This window comes from Pristiophorus japonicus, chromosome 2 (assembly GCF_044704955.1).
Source record: "Pristiophorus japonicus isolate sPriJap1 chromosome 2, sPriJap1.hap1, whole genome shotgun sequence".
Taxonomy (NCBI): domain Eukaryota; kingdom Metazoa; phylum Chordata; class Chondrichthyes; family Pristiophoridae; genus Pristiophorus; species Pristiophorus japonicus.
The window spans coordinates 118908089-118931792 of NC_091978.1; the positions used below are offsets into that span (position 1 = coordinate 118908089).

The window sequence follows — 23704 nt, forward strand, 5'->3', positions numbered from 1 at the left end:
CTACAGGATAACAGTGCACTAATTACTACAAAATGTATCCTGTGATCTATTCACAAAGATATGTATAAGTGAAAGAGGGTATTCTGCTCATCTAGCTTATCCTTCCATGATAACCAATGATCATCATACAGCTGTCCCCTTGCCTGACTGTCTTGGTGATTTATTTACAGTTTAAGTTGTCCAAAATAAACATGAGGCAGCGAGGCAAAATTGCCCCGTGTCCAGATTGGGGGCGGTCATCTTCCAGGGCTGGGACTTTTAGGTGTCTGACGCGGAAGTCCAGCCCCCACCGTTGAATTGGGCTTACAGCCCCTCAAAGGAAGCGGAGTGCAATCGCTGGCACTCAACTTCCTTTGGGGGCGGGTCCAGGGCGCTACTGGGGCGAAATGTTCAGCGCTACGCGGGTGCTCCACTGGGCCACCAGGACAGCCCGGCAGGGCTGCACAATGGCGGCCTGGACCATGGTAGTGCCGCCATCGTCGAGCTGACCCGAGAGTCGGTCGATAAAAAAAGATGGCGGCCCGGGGCGCTGGCGACCTCCCCTTTAATCAACACCCCGAGAGCGGATGTCCGCCAGCTCCTCGACCCGCGAAGCAGGCGTTGGCATCTGTCCGCACCAGCATTACAGCCTGCGGGGCGTTAAGGGGTCAGCGTGGGGCGGTGAGGGATCACCGTGCACGGTGATGATGTCATCGCTGGTTGCTTGGTGGCGCAACTTCAGAGTTGGCCGACAATTAAAATAAAATGGCGGCCACAGCGGTGCGCCCTCCCCTTTAAGGGCGGACGAGCCTCCCAGCCACTGGCAGCTGCCCGCCGGGAGCCACTGAGCGGCGGCAGCTCTGCTCCCATGGGACAATTTCCCTCACAGGGTGGAAAGGGACCGGCCGTGCCCAAGAGGTCAGAAACATGGCTGGGGCAGAAACCCATTTCCACTGCTCCTGGCCGGGGGAAATTTCCAAGGGGTTGGCTCATCCGCCTGCTGTCGGTCAAAAGACCTTACCACCCCATTACCATCTCTTAGAGGCAGTAATGGACCTTAAGAAGGAGGGGCAATTTGGGCCCCTATGAATCACTGCCCAAGGATTTGGCATAATTGCCATCTGACCGGGGAGAAGTATGCAATGGGGTCCCTCAGGGGTCGGTATTAGGACCATTGCTTTTCTTGTTATATATAAAAGATCTGGGGTTAGATTTTCCACTTTTATGCTTATCGCCCCAAAATGGGCGTTATTTCCAGTGTGGGTGGTAAAAAAGGGTTTTCAGATCGCCAGCTTCTCGCCCATTCTCAAAGCATTTTTGAAAATGGGCATTACCGCGAGCGTTATGAAATGGACGGTAGCATTAAATCTCGCTGACCTTCTGCCGTAACGCGTCGCCGTCCTTAGCAACAGCATGGCAACGCTCGATTCCCGCGATTCAGGAGGTCAAGGGTCATCATGACACGTGCAGAAGAGGTGACAGAGAGAGGGCGAGCTGAGAGGGACTGAAGGTGTGTGTAGCTGTGGTATGTGCGTGTTTGGCTGTTGTGGGAGGCACGAGGGAGATTCACCAGCAGCAAAAAGCACCAAGAACATAGTTGGCACCGAGTTTTTGTCCAACAAATAATATATAACATGGAAGGGATGGTGGAGGCCCTGGAGCTGGTAGCCAGGAACACAGGCGGCAGAGGGCTCCCAGTGGTCCTGGAGCGTGGCACTGCACCCCAAGATGCCGCACCCCCATTGCCAACCACACATGAGAGCCAGGAGCACCATCTTGCTTCTGTCTCAGAGCACATTCCCACCTTGGGACCGTCCTCTCCCATATCCGTCCAAGCAATGTTTCAGCTGTCATCCCCAGCGTCCAATGGTCAGGCAGAGAGAGCAGTGCAAACCATCAAGCAAGGCTTGAAGAGGGTAACTGAAGACTCACTGCAGACTCGCCTATCCCGAGTCCTGCTTAGCTACCGCACGAGACCCCACTCGCTCACTGGGATCCCACCTGGTGAACTGCTCATGAAAAGAGCACTTAAGACAAGGCTCTCATTAGTTCACCCTGATCTACATGAACAGGTAGAGAGCGGGTGGCTTCAACAAAGTACATACCATGATAGCGCAAATGTGTCACGCGAGATTGAAATCAATGATCCTGTATTTGAATTGAATTATGGACAAGGTCCCAAGTGGCTTCCCGGCACTGTTGTGGCTAAAGAGGGGAGCAGGGTGTTTCGTGTCAAACTTTCCAATGGACTCATTCACCAGAAACCCTTGGACCAAATCAAACTCAGAATCACGGACTATCCTGGGCAACCCACTTTGGACCCTACCTTTTTTGATCCCCCAACATACACACCAGTGGCAACTGGCACCACAGTTGACCATGAAGCAGAACTCATCATCCACAGCAGCCCAGCAGGACCCAACACACCAGGCAGCCCAGCAAGGCCAGCTGCACAGCAGCCCAGCGAGGGCCCAACAAATGATCCAACAATGCCAGCTTTCACACTGAGATGATCAACCAGGGCAAGAAGGGCCCCAGATTGACTCACATTATAAATAGTACACTATTGACTTTGGCGGAAGGTGGGGGGGAGGAGTGTTGTTATATATGTAAACTTGTATTTACTCTGTACAGCCACCAGAGGGCTCATCCCCTGGAGTCCCAAGGGATCCCACAATCCCTTGGGAGCACAGGTATTTAAGGAGGTCTCACAGGTTGGAGAGGCACTCTGGAGACCTGCAATAAAAGACTAAGGTCACACTTTACTTTGAGCTCACAGTGTTCAGTCTGACTCTTTCTCCATACATAACACAACGAAGACACCTATTCAATTCCAATCGGTCACAGTATGGTCAAGATGTTTGTGATGTTCACATCAACTCCAACGACCTCCAGAGTACATCCGAACTCCCCCGAGGTTGAAGCACAGCAGCCTTTTAAAGGATGCGACATGTGATGTGGAACATGGCGTCCATAATGCTGTGATTGGTTCTGGTTAGTTCCACTTTTTCTGGGCGTTTTTTTGGGCGAGTGATATTGTGGCCGATATGTGTACGAGGTGGTGAAAGTGACGCTGGGCGATCTCATTGCCGCTAGTTTCGGTAAATATACTCTTTACAACAAAAAAAAAGTGGACTTGTGGTATTATTGAATCTCGGCATCAAATCAGCGTGGAAATTAACGATGGGCGATATTATGGGCGTTGATTTCGCCCATTCTGATGATTCTGCCCAAAGAAAGTGGGCGGGCAGTAATATTTTTACCTGTCGTTAAGCACATGGGGAAAGTAACGCTCGGCGATAAGTTTCTGAAAAATGCCCGTCAGTTTTGATTTTGTGGCTAAATGGGCAATATCTGGGCGTTATACGCCATTTCACCGGTAAAATGGGCATTAAGTGGGTGTTAAGCATGCAAAAAAAGTTGAGGTTCTAGCCCCTGGACTTGGATATAGGGAGTAGAATTTCAAAGTTTGTAGATGATACAAAACTTGGCAATGTAGTAAATAGTGAGAGGGATAGTAGCAGGCTTCAGGAGGACATAGACAGATTGGTGAAATGGGCAGACACATGGCAGATGCAATTTAATGCAGATAAGTGTGAAATGATACATTTTGGGAGAAACAACATGGAGAGACAGTATGATTTAAATGGTAGTATTTTGAAGGGGGTACAAGAGCAGATGGACCTTGAAGGTGGCAGGGCAAGTTGATAAGTCAGTTAAGAAAGCATATGGGATACTTGACTTTGTAAATAGTGGTATTGATTACCAAAACAGGTAAGTCATGCTAAACCTTTACAAATTATTGGGTAGGTCTCAGCTGTAGTATTGTGTACAATTCTGCACACCATACTTTAAGAAGAATGTCAAGGCCTTAGAGAGGGTACAGAGAAACTTTACCAGGCATGATACCAGGGATGAAAGACTTCAGTTATGTAGAGAGATTGGAGAAACTGGGATTGTTCTCCTTAGAGCAGAGAAGGTTAAGGGGAGACCGAATAGAGGTTTTCAAAATTATGAAGGGTTTTGAAACTGATTCCTCTGACAAATGGATTGGTAACCAGAGGTCAGAGATTTAAAATAATTGGTAAGAGAGCTGGAGGGTAAATGAGGAGAAATAATTTCACACAACGATTTTATATATAATGATCCCTTGGCAATTCGGCCGCAATGAGAAGCTTGATGGGATTGAAGTAACCTCTTTGTAGCTTTTTAAAATTTGTTCTTCAGGATTCGGTGATGGTACTGCCATTGAATGTCATGGGACAGTGGTTAGATTCTCTCTTGTTGGGGATAGTCAGGAAATGGTGTTAGGGAAATTGAAGGTACAGAAGGCCGATAAATCCCCAGGGCCTGATAGTCTGTATCCCAGAGTACTTAAGGAAGTGGCCCTAGAAATAGTGGATGCATTGGTGATCATTTTCCAACAGTCTATCAACTCAGGATCAGTCCCTATGGACTGGAGGATAGCTAATGTAATGCCACTTTTTAAAAAAGGAGGGAGAAAGAAAACGGGTAATTATAGACCGGTTAGCCTGACATTAGTAGTGGGGAAAATGTTGGAATCAATCATTAAGGATGTAATAGCAGCGCATTTGGAAAGCAGTGACAAGATCGGTCCAAGTCAGCATGGATTTATGAAAGGGAAATCATGCTTGACAAATCTTCTAGAATTTTTTGAGGATGTAACTAGTAGAGTAGACATGGGGGAGCCAATGGATGTGGTATATTTAGACTTTCAAAAGGCTTTTGACAAGGTCCCACACATAAGATTAGTGTGCAAAATTAAAGCACATGATATTAAGGGTAATTGACGTGGATAGAGAACTGGTTGGCAGACAGGAAGCAAAGAGTAGGAATAAATGGGTCCTTTTCAGAATGGCAGGCAGTGACTAGTGGGGTACCGCAAGGTTCAGTGCTGGGACCCCAACTATTTACAATTTACAATTTACATTAATGATTTAGATGAAGGAATTGAATATAATAACTCCAGGTTTGCAGATGACACTAAGCTGGGTGGCAGTGTGAGCTGTGAGGAGGATGCTAAGAGGCTGCAGGGTGACTTGGGCAGGTTAAGTGAGTGGGCAAATACATGGCAGATGCGGTATAATGTAGATAAATGTGAGGTTATCCACTTTGGTGGTAAAAACAGGAAGGCAAATTATTATCTGAATGGTGACAGATTAGTAAAAGGGGAGGTGCAACGAGACCTGGGTGTCATGGTACATCAGACATTGAAAGTTGGCATGCAGGTACAGCAGGCGGTGAAGAAGGCAAATGGCATGTTGGCCTTAATAGCGAGAGGATTTAAGTATAGGAGCGGGGAGGTCTTACTACAGTTGTACAGTGCCTTGGTGAGGCCACACCTTGAATATTGTGTATGGTTTTGGTCTCCTAATCTGAGGAAGGATATTCTTGCTATTGAGGGAGCTCAGCGAAGGTTCACCAGACTGATGCCTAGGATGACAGGACTGACATATGAAGAAAGACTGGATCGACTAGGCTTATATTGATTGGAATTTAGAAGAATGAGAGGGGATCTCATAGAAACATAAAATTCTGATGGGATTGGACAGGTTAGAGGCAGGAAGAATGTTCCAAATGTTGGAGAAGTCCAGAACCAGGGCTCATAGTCTAAGGATAAGGGGTAAACCATTTAGGACCAAGATGAGGAGAAACTTCTTCACTCAGGGAGTTGTGAGCATGTGGAATTCTCTACCACAGAAAGTTGTTGAGGCCTGTTCGTTAGGTATATTCAAAAGAGAGTTAGTTATGGCCCTTACGGCTAAAGGGATTAAGGGGTATGGAGAGAAAGCAGGAATGGGGTACTGAAGTGCATGATCAGCCATGATCTTATTGAATGATGGTGCAGGCTTGAAGGGCCGAATGACTTACTCCTGCACCTATTTTCTATGTTTCTATGTAACAACAACAACTTTGTATTTATATAGCACCTTTAACATAGTAAAATGCCCCAAGGTGCTTCACAGAGTATTATAAGGCACAAATTTGACAGCGAGCCACATAAGGAGAAATTAGGGCAGATGACCAAAAGCTTGATCAAAGAGGTAGATTTTAAGGAGCATCTTAAAGGAGGAAAGAGAGGTAGAGAGGTGGAGAGGTTTAGAGAGGGAATTCCAGAGCTTGGGGCTTAGGGAACAGAAGGCACGGCCACCAATGGTTGATCGATTATAATCAGGGATGCTCAAGAGGGCAGAATTAGAGGAACGCAGATATCTTGTGGGGTTGTGGGGCTGGAGGAGATTACAGAGATAAGGAGGGATGAATCCATGGAAGGATTTGACAAAAAAAGGATGAGAAGTTCAAAATTGAGGTGTTGCTTAACTGGGAGCCAATGTAGGTCAGCGAGCACAGGGGTGATGGGTGAACGGGATTTGGTGCGAGTTAGGACACAGGCAGCCGAATGTTGGATGACAAGTTTACATAGGGTAGAACGTCAGAGGCCAGCCAGGAGTGCATTGGAATATTCAAGTCTAGAGGTTACAAAGGCATGGATGAGGGTGTCAGCAGCAGATGAGCTGAGGAAGGGGTAGAGACAGGCGATGTTATGGAGGTGGAAATAGCCGGTCTTAGTTATGCCACAGATATGTGGTTGAAAGCTCATTTCAGGGACAAATATGTCACCAGTGGTGAACAGTATGGTTCAGCCTCAGACAGATGTTAGGGAGAGGAATGGAGTCATTGGCTAGGGAACAGAATTTGTGGCAGGGTCCGAGAACAATGGCTTCGGTCTTCCCAATACTTAATTGGAGAAAACTTCTGCTCATCCAGTACTGGATGTCGGACAAGCAGTCTGACAATTTAGAGACCGTGGAGGTGTTGAGAGAAGTAGTAGTGAGGTAGAGCTGGGTGTCGTCAGCATACGTGTGAAACTGATGCTGTGTTTTCGGATGATGTCGCCAAGAGGCAGCATGTAGATGAGAAATAGGAGGGGGCCAAGGATAGATCCTTGGGGGACACCAGAGGAAATGATGCGGGAGCGGGAAGAGAAGCCACTGAAGGTGATTCTCTGGCTACGATTAGATAGATAGGAATGGAACCAGGCAATCGATATGATCTGGAACGCACTACCTGAAAGGGTGGTGGATTCATATTCCATAGGAACTTTCAAATGGCAATTGGACATGTACTTGAAGAGGACTAATTTGCAGGGTTATGGAGAAAAAGCTGGGGTTTGGGACTAAATTGGACAGCTCCTACAAATAGCCGGCACAGGCACGATGGGCAAAATGGCCTCCTTCTGTGTTGTAAGATTCTATGGGGCCAAAATTGCCACTTTTTATTCCCACGTTAGCGCCTCCGGGGAGGTGCTAATAGGGTACAATGACGTTTTCGCCTGGGGGAGGATGGTTCCGGGGAGATTGCATTGGAGATTTGGGAGGCGCTGTCCCGGCTACCCCAGGCCGGCGCGCAACCGCTGATGGCGTCATCATCGTGCGCGCCGACCCATTTGCACACTGTGGGTGAAAGTGACCTGCAGACCATGAGGCTGGCGCAGGTGCATGTCAACGGACATCTGCCGCTGAGGCGCTCCTTAAAAGGGAGGCCTTTAGCGCCCCAAACGCCATTTTTATTTCTCTGCCGACTCTTGCGTCGGCCCAACAATAGCGGCTGCCGCATCGAGCAGGCCGCCATCATGCAGCCTGGCACTCTGTCGTGGGTGCTGGCCAGTGGCTGGCACCAAAAGGCCTGCAGAGTGCGCAGAGGCCCTCCCCTTTAATTGAAGGGGAGGGGCGTTGTAGCACGTTAGCGTTACGCAGAGCATCCGTGTAGCTGGCCTCCTCAGTGCGGCGCTGGACTCAACACCATGCTGCTGCCCCAGGAGCATACCTCAAAGGAAGCAGAGTGCCGGAGACAACTCTCTGCTTCCTTTGAGGGGCGCACGGCCCAATTCCGCGTCGGGTGCAGGAAGTTCTGGTCCCGGAAATTTACTGCCCCCAATCGGGATGAAGGGTAATTTTCAGCCCCATGATTCTAAAATAATTGACATTTCAAAAGTAATTCATTGGAAATGAAATGCTTTGCGATGTCCTGAGGAGAACGGTGCTATATAAATGCAAGTTGTTTTTTTCTTTATGAATTATTATAAAGTTTGTCACTGTAACTTTGGTGGAATATTTGCAGAAACCCTGGAGAAACTGATGACAATATAATTTAGTTTGACTGCAAACCATCACCTCTGTCCTCCTCTCTCCTATGGACTTACCAGAACCAGGACCATAAACATTAATTGACCAGATTTTGTTATAGCAGGGCATCAAAGAGCATCTGCCATTAGTTAAAGTTACATAGTCTGGGATTTTCCCATTTCCCACCCGGCCAAAGCGGGGGGGGGGGGGGGAGCGGTGGTGGGGAGGACCTGCTAGACCATGAGAAACCCAGAAGTCTCCAACTCCACCCGGCCCACAAGGATTGCTCCCTGAGGCTGTTCCTGCCTAGCTGTAGCTACTGGGAATCCCGAGCCCCAGGATCCCTGGCCGTTTGCAGTTAAGCCTACGCAGCAGGCTAAAGCAGAGACTTAAGGCCGCATTATAATATTTAAAATGTCAATCTGGGTTGTCTGCCCTCCCCCGTCCCATCTGAGTAAAAGGTGAAAGTGGGCCGGTTGGGGTAGGGTTTTAGAATTTTACAACTTTAACTTCACCCCCCATCTCCACCCCCAACTCCCGCCTCCCAACCACCAGCTCTTTCATGTGAAAATTGCCCTCATAAAGTCTACAGTACAGTACAGAAATTTGCCATTCAGTCTAAATAGTCACCACATTTGTAATAGTGAATTTTCAGTACCAAAGCGATTGATTGGCAGTAATTAGCAATTACTACATAGTTAAAAAGGTACTTATGCTACTAATTACTAGTCTTAAATATCTGCAGTGGGTTTAGTTTGTATGTACCATGCAAGTTTACTAACTTCGCGACATTCAATGCACCTCAGTGGTGAGGCAGACAAATGCCATTTTCGTGAAGGTAATAATGGAGCAGCGCAACCCGGACAGCAACATTTGGATATTCGCATTTAACTGCACATCTGCTCCTTGCCTGAAGTTGCTATACCATTTAAACATAAATAACGGCGAGCACCATTAGTCTCACCATTATTTGACAGAAAATTCTGGCACATTGATATCAAAGATGCTATTGCACTATACAACCACCAAGGGGAGTAGCAGAACAAAATATTGCACAGTATAGCCAGACAACACACCCGAAGTGTCATTTTATAAAGTGTACTCCTACTGCAGAACTATGTTGGGAATGCACATCAGGAATTCTAGGCGTGTGATTAAATCCCTGAAATGCACTCCTGATGAGTGAAGCTGTATATATTGAGTGCAAATTTGTAAAATTATCACTTTAGGGTCACTGCAGCAATCCTAGTATAAGTGTCAACTTGATCATTGAACGAGGCTCAAGGCATGTATCAGCAGAATGAAGAGCCAACCTCATTGGATGCTCTGAGACCAGCTCACCAACCTTATTTAAGTAAGTTCCCTGTGCCAGTTGGAGTTTGGTGGGTGGGGAGAATGTGGTGACAAGCGAATACAGAAGGATGAAAAACTCAGTGGAATTGTTGCTACATGAACTGAATGCAAACATTGGGCATTCCAGGATATCCTCCCCAGAGGATGGCAGTGCAGCCTATCTGAAAGGACATGTCTGCCAAGCTCAATATGGTCCACTGTAGTATATGCAAGCACTCTAATAACGACTCCACGAGGTAAGGGTACAGTACTTGAACTGTAGTGACCTTAGTCCGTTTATTGCAGCTCCTAGAGTGAGGACACCAAGAGGTGAGCTCCCTTTTATACTTGGTTACCTGCAGCATACAGGTAACCTTTAGGTCTCCAGCAGTAGCACCCTCTGGTGGTACAGGTAGGATGAAGGTACATTCAGTGGTCTAGTGTTACAGTACATACATTAACATACATACATAACAACACTCCCCCCTAAGTCTTCCCCAAGTCCGTTTTGCCATGTCATGGAGAAGTGGTCAGTAGTGGACGGTTGAAGGTTGTGGTAAGGGTTGTGTGGGTTCCGGATGTGATCCATGTGGTTATGTCACTGTTTGAGGATTCCGCAGTGGTGGAGCAAGTACATGTTATAGGTGTATTATTGATTGGGTGGTTGAGGACGTTTAGTGGTGGGCAGAGCCACAGGGTAGTGTGGCCTCCTTGTCCTCCATTGGGGGCTATAGGGTTGCCCTGCTGCCCTTTAATGATGGAAGCCTGGTCATCCCAGGTCCCACCGGGAAAGCTGGAGGGCATTAGCCTCTTGCTCCCAGTGCTGGCCCTGGTGGCCAGGGTGGGTAGGGCCAATCTGGGTCAGGTTGCCAGTGGCGGTGGCTATGCCATCCATTGACCGCTGTCCCTGCAGTGGGTATGCTCCCACTGGGTGTGTGTGAACCCTCCCTGGGGCATCACATTGGTCCCGGAAGCGCAGGCTACATGATCAGGTAGCCCTCTGGATCTGGGTGTCTCCCATGGAGTGTTTCCTTTAGCATTGTCAGCATACATGTGGAACCCGGTATCATTTCTCATTTTATCATTAGCATTCATGATACATTGACTCCGACCGCAACTAGCCGACTCGACATTGTTATTTCTCTACACTTTCACATTTGTCAATTACAACGCTTTCCTGTGTGCAATCAGTATCTCTGTGCAAGGTTACCTGGTTTTGTTAGTTACATTTGTCTCGTTAGTATTACTAGCATCACTGTTCAACAGTACAAATTTGTCACTTACATCACTTTTTGGAGTACTATCAGCATTTCCGTGCAAGGTTACATTTAGGTACCTGCCTTTGTTAGTTACATTTTTCTCATTAGCATTACCGGCATCACTGTTCAACGGTACATTTATATACCGGCATTCATTAATTACACTTTTATCATTAGTGTCACCAGCATTGCTGTGCCAAGAGTGGAACTGCCCCTTTAATTGCTTTGGGTTGCCAGTCTCCTTTAAGGGGGCCTTGCAATCATTACCCCAATCCGGTTCGCCACTCGGCAACATGTGTTGCTCCCTCAACGCTGCCCCTCGTGCTCTGGTTGCGGCCATCTTGATTTCAGGTGCTTCACCTCGTGGTGCAGGCACCATCTTTTTTCTCCCCACGAGGTAGACTGCGGTGATCCTTCCCTCCCCAGGTTCTGCCACGGAAGCCGGGAATCTATCTTCTGCGCCGATCCTCTTCCCTCGGAGTCCTGCCACTGGAGCCCGGAAGGTGAAGTCTGGTCGCTCAGGTTGGATCATCTCGCCGTTGAGTTGTGCGGTCTGTGTCGTCGCCACGTAGTCGAGTCAGACGGCCGGATTTTCAGGTGCTGCGATGGATCCAAGTTTGGATCCACGTAGGATGTCAATCGCTGGGTCCCAGAGGCCTTCTCCGCTCCAACAGATTTGGATTTGCTTCATCCATCCTCTTCCCAGCAGCGTTGGACCATCACCGGCAACGATCCACAAAGGAAGCTTGTGCGTCGCGCCGCCATGGGACACCTGGACATCCACGCTGCCAATGACTGGGGTGGTGCTTTTTGTGTAGGTGAGCAGCTTCACCTGGATTGGGGACATTTTGGGTCGTTTGGCGGAATTGACCCAGAGTTTCTTGAAGGCCATCTGATTCATCAACAATTGGCTCGTCCCTGTGTCGATCTCCATCGAGACTGGAACACCATTGATTTCTACTTCTATTTTCCACGGGGAACTCTCGGTGGAGCAGGTATACACTCCATACACCTCTTCCAGTTGCTGAGCCGCTTCGTCTTCATCAGCGCTGGAGCCCGGGTGATCGGCCAACTCTTCAGCGACTCAGTGAGTAAAAATTCTTCTGCACATTCGCTGAAGGTGACCTTTAGTGTTGCAGCCTTTGCAGGCATAGTCTTTGTATCGGCACTGGTGGGCCCTGTGGTTTCCTCCACAGCGCCAGCACAGGGCTACCCGGTTGGCCCCATGTGACGGACTCAGGGTTGCGGGACTCGGGGCAGTAGTCTTGCCTCTGAAAGACACCATTTGGTTCACTGCACTCGTTGTGTTAGAATCCTGGGTGTGAGTCATCATCCTCTTAGAATCGCAGACCGAAATCATGAAAGCCCGGCTCATTTTGATTGCCTTCTGCAGGGTGACCGTAGTGCCCGCAGAGAGCAGTTTATGGAGGAGGCCCTCGTGGCCGATTCCAATAATGAAGATGTCCCTTAGTGCTTCGGTGAGGTGGTCGCCAAAATCACATGGTGCAGCCAACCTTCTCAGATCTGCAGCATATTTAGCAATTTCTTGGCCTTTGGGCCGTGATGGGTGTAGAACCGATGTCTAGCTGTGAGGATGCTCTCTTTGGGTTTGAGTTGTTCTTGTATTATAGTTATGAGCTCTGCATAAGTCTTGGTTATCGTCTTCGCTGGGGTCCCTGACGAGGCTGTGAACGTGGGCCTACAACTGCTGAGCAGGATGGCTCTGCGCTTGTCCGCCAGCGAGGTCGATGTGTCTCCAGCCAGGTCGTTCGCGATGAAAAAGTGTTCGAGCCTTTCCACAAAGGCATCCCAATCTTCCCCATCAGTGAATTGATGGAAGTTGCTTAGGTTCAACATGTTGTGCATGGAAATTCGTAACATCGTCGCCAGTTGTAGTATATGCAAGCACTCTAATAACGACTCCATGAGGTATAGTACTTGAACTGTAGTGACTTTAGTCTGTTTATTGCAGCTCCTAGAGTGAGGACACCAAGAGGTGAGCTCCCTTTTATACTTGGTTACCTGCAGTGTACAGGAGACCCTTAGGTCTCCAGCAGTCGCATCATCTGGTGGTACAGGTATAGTGTATACAGGGTGAAGGTACATTCAGCGGTTTAGTGTTACAGTACATACATTAACATACATACATAACAGTCCACAGTCTCTGCTGGATGTAGGACTGCTACAGAAGACGACAGCACTCTTCAATGAATTTAGTAAGATAGGACTAACCAATAGTACAAAATAGACAGTCCAAGATTCTTTGCCACAAAGTGCTGCCTGTTGATTTGTTCTACGTTTATTGCTAGCTCATGCCAAGCCCACACACAACTGTATAGTTCTTTCATGGCATCTCACACATATCCATAATTCAGCAGGACACACAACTAAGATGCAACATACAATTGAAAGTCTTGTCACATTCGCATCTTTCAAGGGCTCCACAGATCAAAGCATTGTAAAACAATCATGCAGGGTAAATTTCCTTGCACCTTCTCTTGCTCTGCCACTGTAATTTCTGGGGAAAGTTGGGCAGACAGTCCATTTACGCATGTAAACGGGATTTTCACCAAACATCTGCTGAACCTACGGTGGCTGAGTGGGTGAAGCTCCGAGGAAATTCATCCAATGGTTATTTACTGGCTCTACGCGATCTATTTTAGGTTGGGCATGTGACAAGTAACAGTGACCCCCTGAGCTTTAGGAAATACAGCAGTGTGATGACATTGGGCAGCTGTGCCTTGCTATTTGGTGGACAACAAGATGACAGTGCTGACCATGGTGACCAACATATCATCTCCCATTTGATTCACTGCTAGCCAGGAAGGAGCCAGTCATAATAGTTGATAGCAGTGGTAACCTTGCCAATCACTGGTAGTGCCATCCGCATGTTGCTAACTGATTGCAGGTATTTTTACTACAAATGACAAAGTTTTGCAACTGGCTCTCTGCTGATCTGGGGCAAGCAGAGGCAGTTGTCATTAGTCTTTAGTCATGGGTGGGCAGTTGTACCAAGGTCTGCAGCTATGGTCTGGTGTCTTGTGATCTCACAGGAATGCCTTCTTTCAACTGAATTGAATGCTTTCTTTCAATGAAATACTGTACTTTAGACACTTTACAAACAAAGTTACTGTAAAGAAAACTGATCCCTTAAAATTGCTGCAAAAATAATTAAAAAATAATAAAATGAATAATAATGAATTAAAAATCATAAATATTGAATATTTAAAACAACACAATACTAAAAACATACTGCAAATAATGCAACAAATATACAAAACATGTTGATACTTGGAGATTGCCTTGCTCATGTTCCACATGGGGGAAAAAACAAAAACGATGTAAAAGCTGCAGAATTTTGCTAGAGGCTTGTTTAAATATTTTTGAATCAAGTTTGGAGTCATAATGAGGCTATGGCACAAAATGTCACAAGAACTTCAGCACACACAAAAGGCAAACTGTAGAACTGCAGCCTAACAGGATGTGGGCACAGAGCCTGCTTTCTTGCTTCTGTGATTTTCCCCTGTACCCATTGTATAAATGGTCTCCTAGAGCACAACAACATAGAATTTCCGATACAATCAGTCATTGACGTTGACGGAAAATTAGTTATAATTACAAAGCCAGAGCAGGGTTCATTTCAATTGGAGAAAAAAATATAGGCCTAGAAATTCGGAGCATTTGCCCCCTGTCAGGCGCAAATGCGTTAGCGTCTGGGCGCGGCGCCGACAGTGACTCCTGCTATATTGGGCAGGAGTTTAGTGGCAGCGCTGTGGCATTATGGTCCGATATCCTGCACCCGGATGCCGTAACGTCATCGCCCCATTAGCACCCCGACCTCAAAATGGATTTTCGTCCCCTGCAACAGCGCCGGGTGAAAACACCGACAGCTCAGGAGGCGCGCATCAGGCGGCCGGCCGCTATCAGGGCTATAGATAATTAAAGGCGAGGTGGCTGACGTAAGTCAAAAAAAAATGACCTTTGTTTTCGCTGTGTTACTCCGTTTACTTCGCAGGGTCCTGCCCGGCACTCTGCTTGAGTACTGGGCTGATCACATGGGTCCCCCGCTCCCTTGGTGGTCCAGGTAGGTGATTCTTTAATTGCAGAGCCTGCAGCGATGGCCCTTCCTTCTAAGGGAGGGAAAGGCCCTTTGTATCTGGCAGTGCTGCACGGCCTAGTGTTAGCGTTCCAAGAAGGAAGTGGAGCGCTTGATTTAGGTTCTGCTACTTGGTTATTTTTCACAGCTATCCAATTATAAGTTAAACAACATTAAATAAATAAAAATGAATTCTGTTCAGGTGTGTATTGCTGTTTTAACAATAAATGAATTATGAAATGATGGTGGCATTATATGAATCAAATCTTAACTTGAAAACTTTGTAGCCTCGTGAGATAGTAGTTTTCTTAACTTAAAGTGTAGTGTGAATCTGAATTCAAACTTGCCAGAAAATATACCAACTTGAGGTTCTTTTGGATTTGAGTTTGTACTCATGTTTTGTTGAAATTTCCAGAAACTTTAGGTTGTGACATAAAATGTTCTAACTTCTAATGTTGCCAGCTATCAGTGCCAGCTCTTTGACTGTGTCCATATCACGTTCTCAGGGAAAGACTGTGATAAAATTTGGAACGAGATTTGTCAAAAAAATTAAACACAGTCACCCAAACAAAGGAATCCATTATAGACATCAAAGGAAGGTGCTTGAAACACCCCATGAATTAAATATAGTCAGGTCACCATGGGCTGCTGAACCACTGGATCAGAACCAACTACCCAGAAAGAACACACTTACAGGACTGCAAGATGAAAATAAGTGGGGTTAGTGAAACTATTGTGGTGATACCTTAAATCAATTCAATAGAGTTTTTGAAAAGAAAAGAGCTTGGAAATTGCTGGGACGGGCTTCAGGGCAGGCCTGGATGGAGCATACTTGCTGACTGCAGCACCTTGTTGTGGCATAATTCGAGCTTTTGTGCTGGCCGAAGAAGTTTGGAAAAATGTTTTTAAGAGCTTTCATTCATAGCCAACTGTTAAATTTACTATTTGGTAACAGCCATTTCATACACTTGTGTGCATCCTCTGCCAAGATCTGATCCTGACACAATAGACACTTAGATCATGCAGACATTGTGGCAAAATTGGTGAGAATTCCTGCAGATGACACTGTTTAAACAGTATTCCATGTCTTCTAGTGACATCCACAGAGATAGGCAAAGGCAAGGGCTGTCCAAGAGGTGCCCACCCCTGCTTCCAGTGGAATATTGGAGTGCACTAAAAAAACTGACATTACCCCTGATGAGCCCTGTCTCAAATTCCTACTCCATCCAGATAATGGTAGCCTTGTGCCGCTAGGGGCCAGGAATTTCAGGGTTAAGTTCTCAGTCTAACCAGAAAGTCTGAACACTGACTTGACAAATTGATTGGCTCCAGACAATTTGAAAACTCTGTTATTTAGTACCTGACTAGCTGGGACATATTATTAAACTTTTTTTCTCTTGGCAGGGTTAGCAGTCACCTGAGATTTACAGCACATCAATGGCAGCCTGTATGATACCAACTATATCTTCTATTTACTCCTGATATTTGACAGAGAAAGTAAAGTCCACTATTGGTAGAAGCAAGACTTTTGGGAGTGTTGGACTCAAGATCACTCTTCACCTTATCAAAGAGATTTGGCATTACTTGAATGTCCTGATTACGTAGATGCCTGACTGGTCCAGGAATGTAGCCCTGGGATAGAAGAAGCTCTTTCAAAATGGAGTTAACTACATCTCTCATCTTACTTGATTAGACAAAAAGGACCTACATTGTCAGAACGGAACTCAATGCCAATGGAGTGTGATATTTATATAGTTTGTTAGAAAATAATGTCAATATGAGGTACTTGTTGTTTGATCTCCTGTGAAGTTGCATTTTGCAGGTTCAACTATTAACACTATTGTGGATAGTATCCATCCACATAAATGCAGTGAAAATAACTGAAAAAACCTGGAAAATAGTACATTTACAGATCTGCCAAAGCTTTGCAAAATCAAGACACAACTTGAAGCTTTATAAAGATCTCCAGAAAGGAATGTGCTTGCATCAGAAATGCTTATATAGGAATTTGATCACACATATATAAAGAAGCATTAACTTTGTAAACGGCATTAAGATTATAGCCTGGAAATTGCTGTTGACACTACTATTAATGCCTGCTCTATTTGTGTGTTAGTAGCGAGTAATTTCAGGAGTGGTGTTGAGTGCTTATTTAACCTGGCTTTAGCATGTGCTAAAAGATTATTCCTGGCAGGAAGTGTCTGATTGGTAATATATCACTGAGTTGTTTCAGTGGTCTTATTGAACTTGTTAATGCTGGCATAATTGCTGTTTAAACTCAACTCGTGATATTTTGAAATGCGGTCACTTTACATGCGCTGTGTGCTAAGAACGTTGATTTATGGCCGGTGTAGCATTAGCTCCTGCAGACAACTTTGGTTTAATCAGAACTGACCAGCTGAAGTTGAGAGGAAACTCTTTGACTGCATTGAAGACGATGGGAATTGGATTTAGTGCATCACTTGCACTGCACTTGGCTGAGGAGGACCAGGAAGAACAGGAGCGAGCAGCCCGTGATGTAAGATGGCACAGAAGGCGGACGGTCAGATCTCGCCGGTATCCAACCCATCGGGTTTATCGACCCAGGCAAAGCTACCTGGGAATGACTGAGGAACAGTGCCTTCAGAGGCTCAGGCTTAGCCGGGAGGCTGTGACGGAACTGTGCCATCTACTGAACGGTGACCTGCAAACCCAATCTACTATCAGTACAGCACTGCCAGTGGCAGTGAAAGTCACCACGGCCCTGAACTTCTATGCTTTGGGGTCATTCCAGGCAAGCACTGGTAACATATGCAGTGTCAGCCAGTTTGCTGTACACAGATCCATCACAGAGGTGACGGATGCCTTATTCTGTCGGGCAGACAATTTCATTTCTTTTCCAATGGATCAACAGCACCAGCAGCAAAGGGCAACACATTTCTACAGGTCTGCTGGCTTCCCAAGAGTACAGGGAGTCATTGACTGCATGCATGTTGCCATTCGGGCACCTGTGCATGATGCAATGGCCTATATGAACCATAAGGGCTTTTATTCCATCAATGTGCAGTTGATTTGTGACCACCAGCACAGAATTATGCAGGTCAATGCCCACTTCCCAGGAAGCTCACACCGTGCCTTTATTTTAAGGCAATCCTCAGTGCCAGCTTTATTTGAAGGGGAAGGAAGACTTGAAGGTTGGCTGCTGGGTGACAAAGAGTACCCTCTGCAGCCATGGCTCATGACACCTTTATGCCACCCACGAACAGAAGCAGAGCATAGGTACAATGAGTCACATTCAACAACAAGGATTACTGTTGAACATACAATCGCAATCCTGAAGCAGCGCTTCAGATGCTTGGACCGATCAAGGGGTGCCTTGCAGTACAGTCCACACAAGGTCTCAAGAATGATCATTGCCTGTTGTATACTGCACAACTTTGCTCTACAAAGAGGCCTCAACATGGAGGAAGAACAGAATGAAGAATTCATGGCAGAGCAAGAGGCTGAGAGTGATGAAGAGGAACCAGTTGAAGAACCAACAGTCCAGCAAGGAAGACTGATGCGCCAGGCACTAATACTTGATGCCTTTGAATAAGTACAGCAATTGGCCACTTTAAAGCCCATCATTCCATGTAGATTTTTGATTCTTGCCCATACTATCATCTTCTACACTTTTGTGCCCTCTTCTTCCCATATTAACTATTCCATACTTTGTGGTCCTGTTGTAACCTGAGCACTGAAACATTAATACTTTGCACAAAATACAATTCAAATGGAGTATGTTAATCTCAGCTATTCTGTTTCCAGTGAATGTCAGAATGATTTGCCAGTGTTTTTCTCCCATGCCAACTGTATGGATGCAGTGTGGGACACCAGCCTACTAGTACTCTTCAGTAAATGCTTAATGGAAGGAGTAGGTGTGCTGTCTGGCTGCCGGGCTTCATCCAGAGCCTGCTCAAGTTGAAGTGGTACAAGACCTGTATATACTGTGGATCCAGAGAATCCTGCATCTGAGTTAGCCATGTCCATGATAGAAAAATCATAAATGGACTCTGGATGGAGTGAACTTGATGGAGACATCTAAAACAGATGATCTGGTCATTTATTCATTGCTATTTGTGTGAACTTGCTTTGTGCAAATTGCTTGCCCCGTTTCCTACATTACAACATTGACTACACTTCAAAAGTTGTATAGTGCTTTGGGACATCTTGGGGTTATGAAAGGTGCTATACAAATACAAGTCCTTCTTATTCAAATTAGCATCATGTTGATAGGTTGCCTTCTAAACAGTTTTTTTGGAATTCTTGCTGTGTACAGGTTTGCAAGTGCTTAATATAATGACCTACTCATTCACTTCAAAATGACATATTTTCTATAAAAACTCTTCACATCTATGTAAATTATTAATTCTCTGGTTATGTTATGGAGAATCAACAAAGGATCAGAAGTTTAACAGAATGGCTTTCATTTGTGACCATTCATGCTTGTCATGCATATTAATATTCCTGACTTACTTTGATGAATTTCTTAAGGACTGCCATCTTCTTCCAGACACCCTTCCAACTGTTTGTGACACAACATTAACTCACTCAGCGATTTCTTTCTATGCCTGAAGAATCACACAGTGCTCCCATAGTCAGAGACTTCTATTTCCCCAATCATTGCTTCAAGCAGATGGTTATCAGAACAAGGTTTCATTGCCTTTTGCACTCCATTTCTAAGTGAAATTGATCAGAAAACAGCTCTACTGTACTCATATGGGTTACTTCAAAGCCTCAGGTGACTATTTAGCACTTTAAAGAGGTGCCCAACATGATTATTTCAGCTAGCACTTCATGTGATTGTTGCGGTGTAGGCCATCTTGCACTAAACAAAAACAATTAAACTGCAGGTCAAAGAGGGTGTTGTAACACAAAAACAGCATAAACAATGCTTATGTAAGCAGGCAATTTTTGGCTTATATGGCACAGGTTACTGAATATTTTAAAATTCAAAAGTGAATTGGATATTCCATTAACTGTAAGTCACAATCCAGCAACTCAATCAATTTATTTAGTCCACAAAAGTGCCACTTTACATCCACACTTTGTCTATAGACTGTATATGGGGATGCATTTCTTTTGCAGTTGTTAGATTCAATTATAAAACACAAGCCATGAATAATCTCCTAACTCATTGTGATAATGAACATATTGCAACTTTATTTTTTCCCTAAAATGTATTGTCAATGGATTTTCTTCATTTCTTGGTAGATCTTGAGTGTTAAATGTCAGTATTGTGTACTGTGTTCTCTTATTACTCTCTAACACATTGAAAGAGTTCAAAAAATGGTTTCAGACAATGGAATATTGTCCAAAATTTGTTCATCATGTCTAACCTCCACCTCTATGATTATCTTTGTGTGATTAGTCTGTGTTCAGAGTCTACATTACCGGAAGGAAACTGTTATTTTTTCAGTACATTATTGCTGGTGTCTCTGTGCTACTGGAGTCTCTCTTGTATACTTTACTGGAACATTATTATGCACATAATGGTTTGTGTAAGCTTTAGGAGCTAAGTACTACATCAAGAAGCAATATGACATTTATAGCTCTGTCTCCAATCACTCCATGGATCACAATATACGATTTGTACAGTTGATTTGGAGCTACAGATACCCATTCTCCCTGGGTGGCTCAGTTGTTCGGGGCGGGGGTGGGGAAGGAAGGTTAGAAAAGCAATAGTGATAGGGGATTCAATAGTTAGGGAAACAGACAGACGTTTCTGCGGCCCCAGGATGATATGTTGCCTCCCTGGTGCCAGGGTTAAGAATGTCACTGAGCGGCTGCAGGACATTCTGAGGAGAGGGTGAACAGCCAGAGATCATGGTCCATATCATAGGTAGAAAGAGGGGTGAGGTCCTGCAAGCAGATTTTAGGGAGATAGGAAAGAGATTAATAAGCAGGACCTCAAAGGCAGTAATCTCTGGATTATTCCTGGTGTATGTGCTAGTGAATGCAGAAATAGGAGGATGCATGTGTGGCTGGCGAGATGGTGCAGGAGGGAAGGGTTGAGATCCCTGAGGCTTTGGGACCGGTTCTGGAGAAGATGGGTCCTGTACAAGCCAGATGGGTTGCGCCTCAACAGGGCTGGGACCATTATTCTCTCCGTAAATCTGAGTTTGGTTTGGTCCAAGTGTTTCCTGCAGGTGAGTCCATTTGAGAGTTTGACCACAAACACCCTGCTCCCCTCTTTGGCCAAAACAGTGCCAGGAAGCCACTTGGGACCTTGTCCATAGTTCAACACAAATACAGGATAATTTATCTCATTTGCGCGATCATGATATGTATTCTGTTGAAGCCGCTTGCTCTCTACCTGTTCGTGTAGATCAGGGTGGACTAACGAGAGCCTTGACTTGAGTGCCCTTTTCATGAGCAGTTCTGTGGGAGGGACCCCAGTGAGCGAGTGGGGTCTTGTGCGGTAACCGAGCAGGACTCGGGATAAGTGAGTCCGCAGTGAGCCTTCAGTTACCCTTTTCAAGCTCTGCTTGATTGTTTGAACTGCTCGTTCTGCCTGACCGTTGGACGCTGGTTTAAACGGGGCAGATGTGACATGTTTGATCCCATTGCGGGCCATGAACTCCTTGAACTTGGCACTGGTAAAGCACGGCCCATTGTCACTTACAAGGACATCAGGCAGGCTGTGCTTGGCAAACATGGCCCGTAGGCTTTCAATGGTGACAGCGGACATGCTTGCCGACATCATCACACATTCAATTCATTTGGAGTACGCATCTACAACCATTAAGAAATTTTTCCCAAGAATGGGCCTGCATAGTCGACATGGACCCTGGACCATGGTTTGGAGGGCAGGATCATAAACTTAGTGGCGCCTCCCTGGGTGCATTGCTTAACTGAACATGTATTACATTTGTGCACACAGGACTCTAAGTCTGCATCGATACCAGGCCACCACACGTGGGATCTGGCTATTGCTTTCATCATTACGATGCCTGGGTGGGTGCTGTGGAGATCACTAATGAAAGTGTCCCTGCCCTTTTTTGGCACCACTACCCGATTTCCCCATCGGAGGCAGTCTGCCTGTATAGACATTTCATCTTTGCGTCGCTGGTATGGCTTTATTTCTTCCTGCGTCTCTAACGGGACACTAGACCAACTCCCATGGAGCACACAGTTTTTTACTAAGGACAGTAAGGGGTCCTGGCTTGTCCAGGTTCTAATCTGTCAGGCGGTAACAGGTGATTGCTCACTCTCGAATGTTTCCATTACCATAACTAAATCTGCAGCTGTGCAAAATCAGGGATAGTATTAAAGCCAAGGCAGTGGCATACAAATTGGCCAGAAATAGCAGTGAACCTGGGGACTGGGAGAAATTTAGAACTCAGCAGAGGAGGACAAAGGGTTTGATTAGGGCAGGGAAAATAGAGTACGAGAGGAAGCTTACAGGGAACATTAAGACGGACTGCAAAAGTTTCTATAGATATGTAAAGAGAAAGAGGTTAGTAAAGACAAATGTAGGTCCCCCGCAGTCAGAATCAGGGGAAGTCATAATGGGGAACAAAGAAATGGCAGACCAATTGAACAAGTACTTTGTTTCGGTATTCACTAAGGAGGACACAAACAACCTTCCGGATATAAAAGGAGTCAGAGGGTTTAGTAAGAAGGAGGAACTGAGGGAAATCCTTATTAGTCGGGAAATTGTGTTGGGGAAATTGATGGGATTGAAGGCCGATAAATCCCCAGGGCCTGATGGACTGCATCCCAGAGTACTTAAGGAGGTGGCCATGGAAATAGCGGATGCATTGACAGTCATTTTCCAACATTCCATAGACTCTGGATCAGTTCCTATGGAGTGGAGGGTAGCCAATGTAACCCCACTTTTTAAAAAAGGAGGGAGAGAGAAAACGGAATCATAGACCGGTCAGCCTGACATCGGTAGTGGGTAAAATGATGGAATCAATTATTAAGGATGTCATAGCAGCGCATTTGGAAAGAGGTGACATGATAGGTCCAAGTCAGCATGGATTTGTGAAAGGGAAATCATGCTTGACAAATCTTCTGGAATTTTTTGAGTATGTTTCCAGTAGAGTGGACAAGGGAGAACCAGTTGATGTGGTGTATTTGAACTTTCAGAAGGCTTTCGACAAGGTCCCACACAAGAGATTAATGTGCAAAGTTAACGCACATGGGATTGGGGATAGTGTGCTGATGTGGATTGAGAACTGGTTGGCAGACAGGAAGCAAAGAGTAGGAGTAAATGGGTACTTTTCAGAATGGCAGGCAGTGACTAGTGGGGTACCGCAAGGTTCTGTGCTGGGGCCCCAGCTGTTTACATTGTACATTAATGATTTAGATGAGGGGATTAAATGTAGTATCTCCAAATTTGCGGATGATACTAAGTTGGGTGGCAGTGTGAGCTGCGAGGAGGATGCTATGAGGCTGCAGAGTGACTTGGATAGGTTAAGTGAGTGGGCAAATGCATGGCAGATGAAGTATAATGTGGATAAATGTGAGGTTATCCACTTTGGTGGTAAAAACAGAGAGACAGACTATTATCTGAATGGTGACAGATTAGGAAAAGGGGAGGTGCAACAAGACCTGGGTGTCATGGTACATCAGTCATTGAAGGTTGGCATGTAGGTACAGCAGGCGGTTAAAAAAGCAAATGGCTTATTGGCCTTCATAGCGAGAGGATTTGAGTACAGGGGCAGGGAGGTGTTACTACAGTTGTACAGGGCCTTGGTGAGGCCACACCTGGAGTATTGTGTACAGTTTTGGTCTCCTAACTTGAGGAAGGACATTCTTGCTATTGAGGGAGTGCAGCGAAGGTTCACCAGACTGATTCCCGGGATGGCGGGACTGACATATCAAGAAAGATTGGATCAACTGGGCTTGTATTCACTGGAGTTCAG

General features: G+C 45.8%; 1 pseudogene; it reads left to right on the plus strand.

Annotated features, from left to right (window-relative positions):
* LOC139240463 (putative nuclease HARBI1 pseudogene) overlaps positions 1-20047 on the plus strand; it is a 397365-nt pseudogene extending 377318 nt beyond the window's left edge.
* The last annotated feature ends 3657 nt before the right edge of the window (positions 20048-23704 follow it).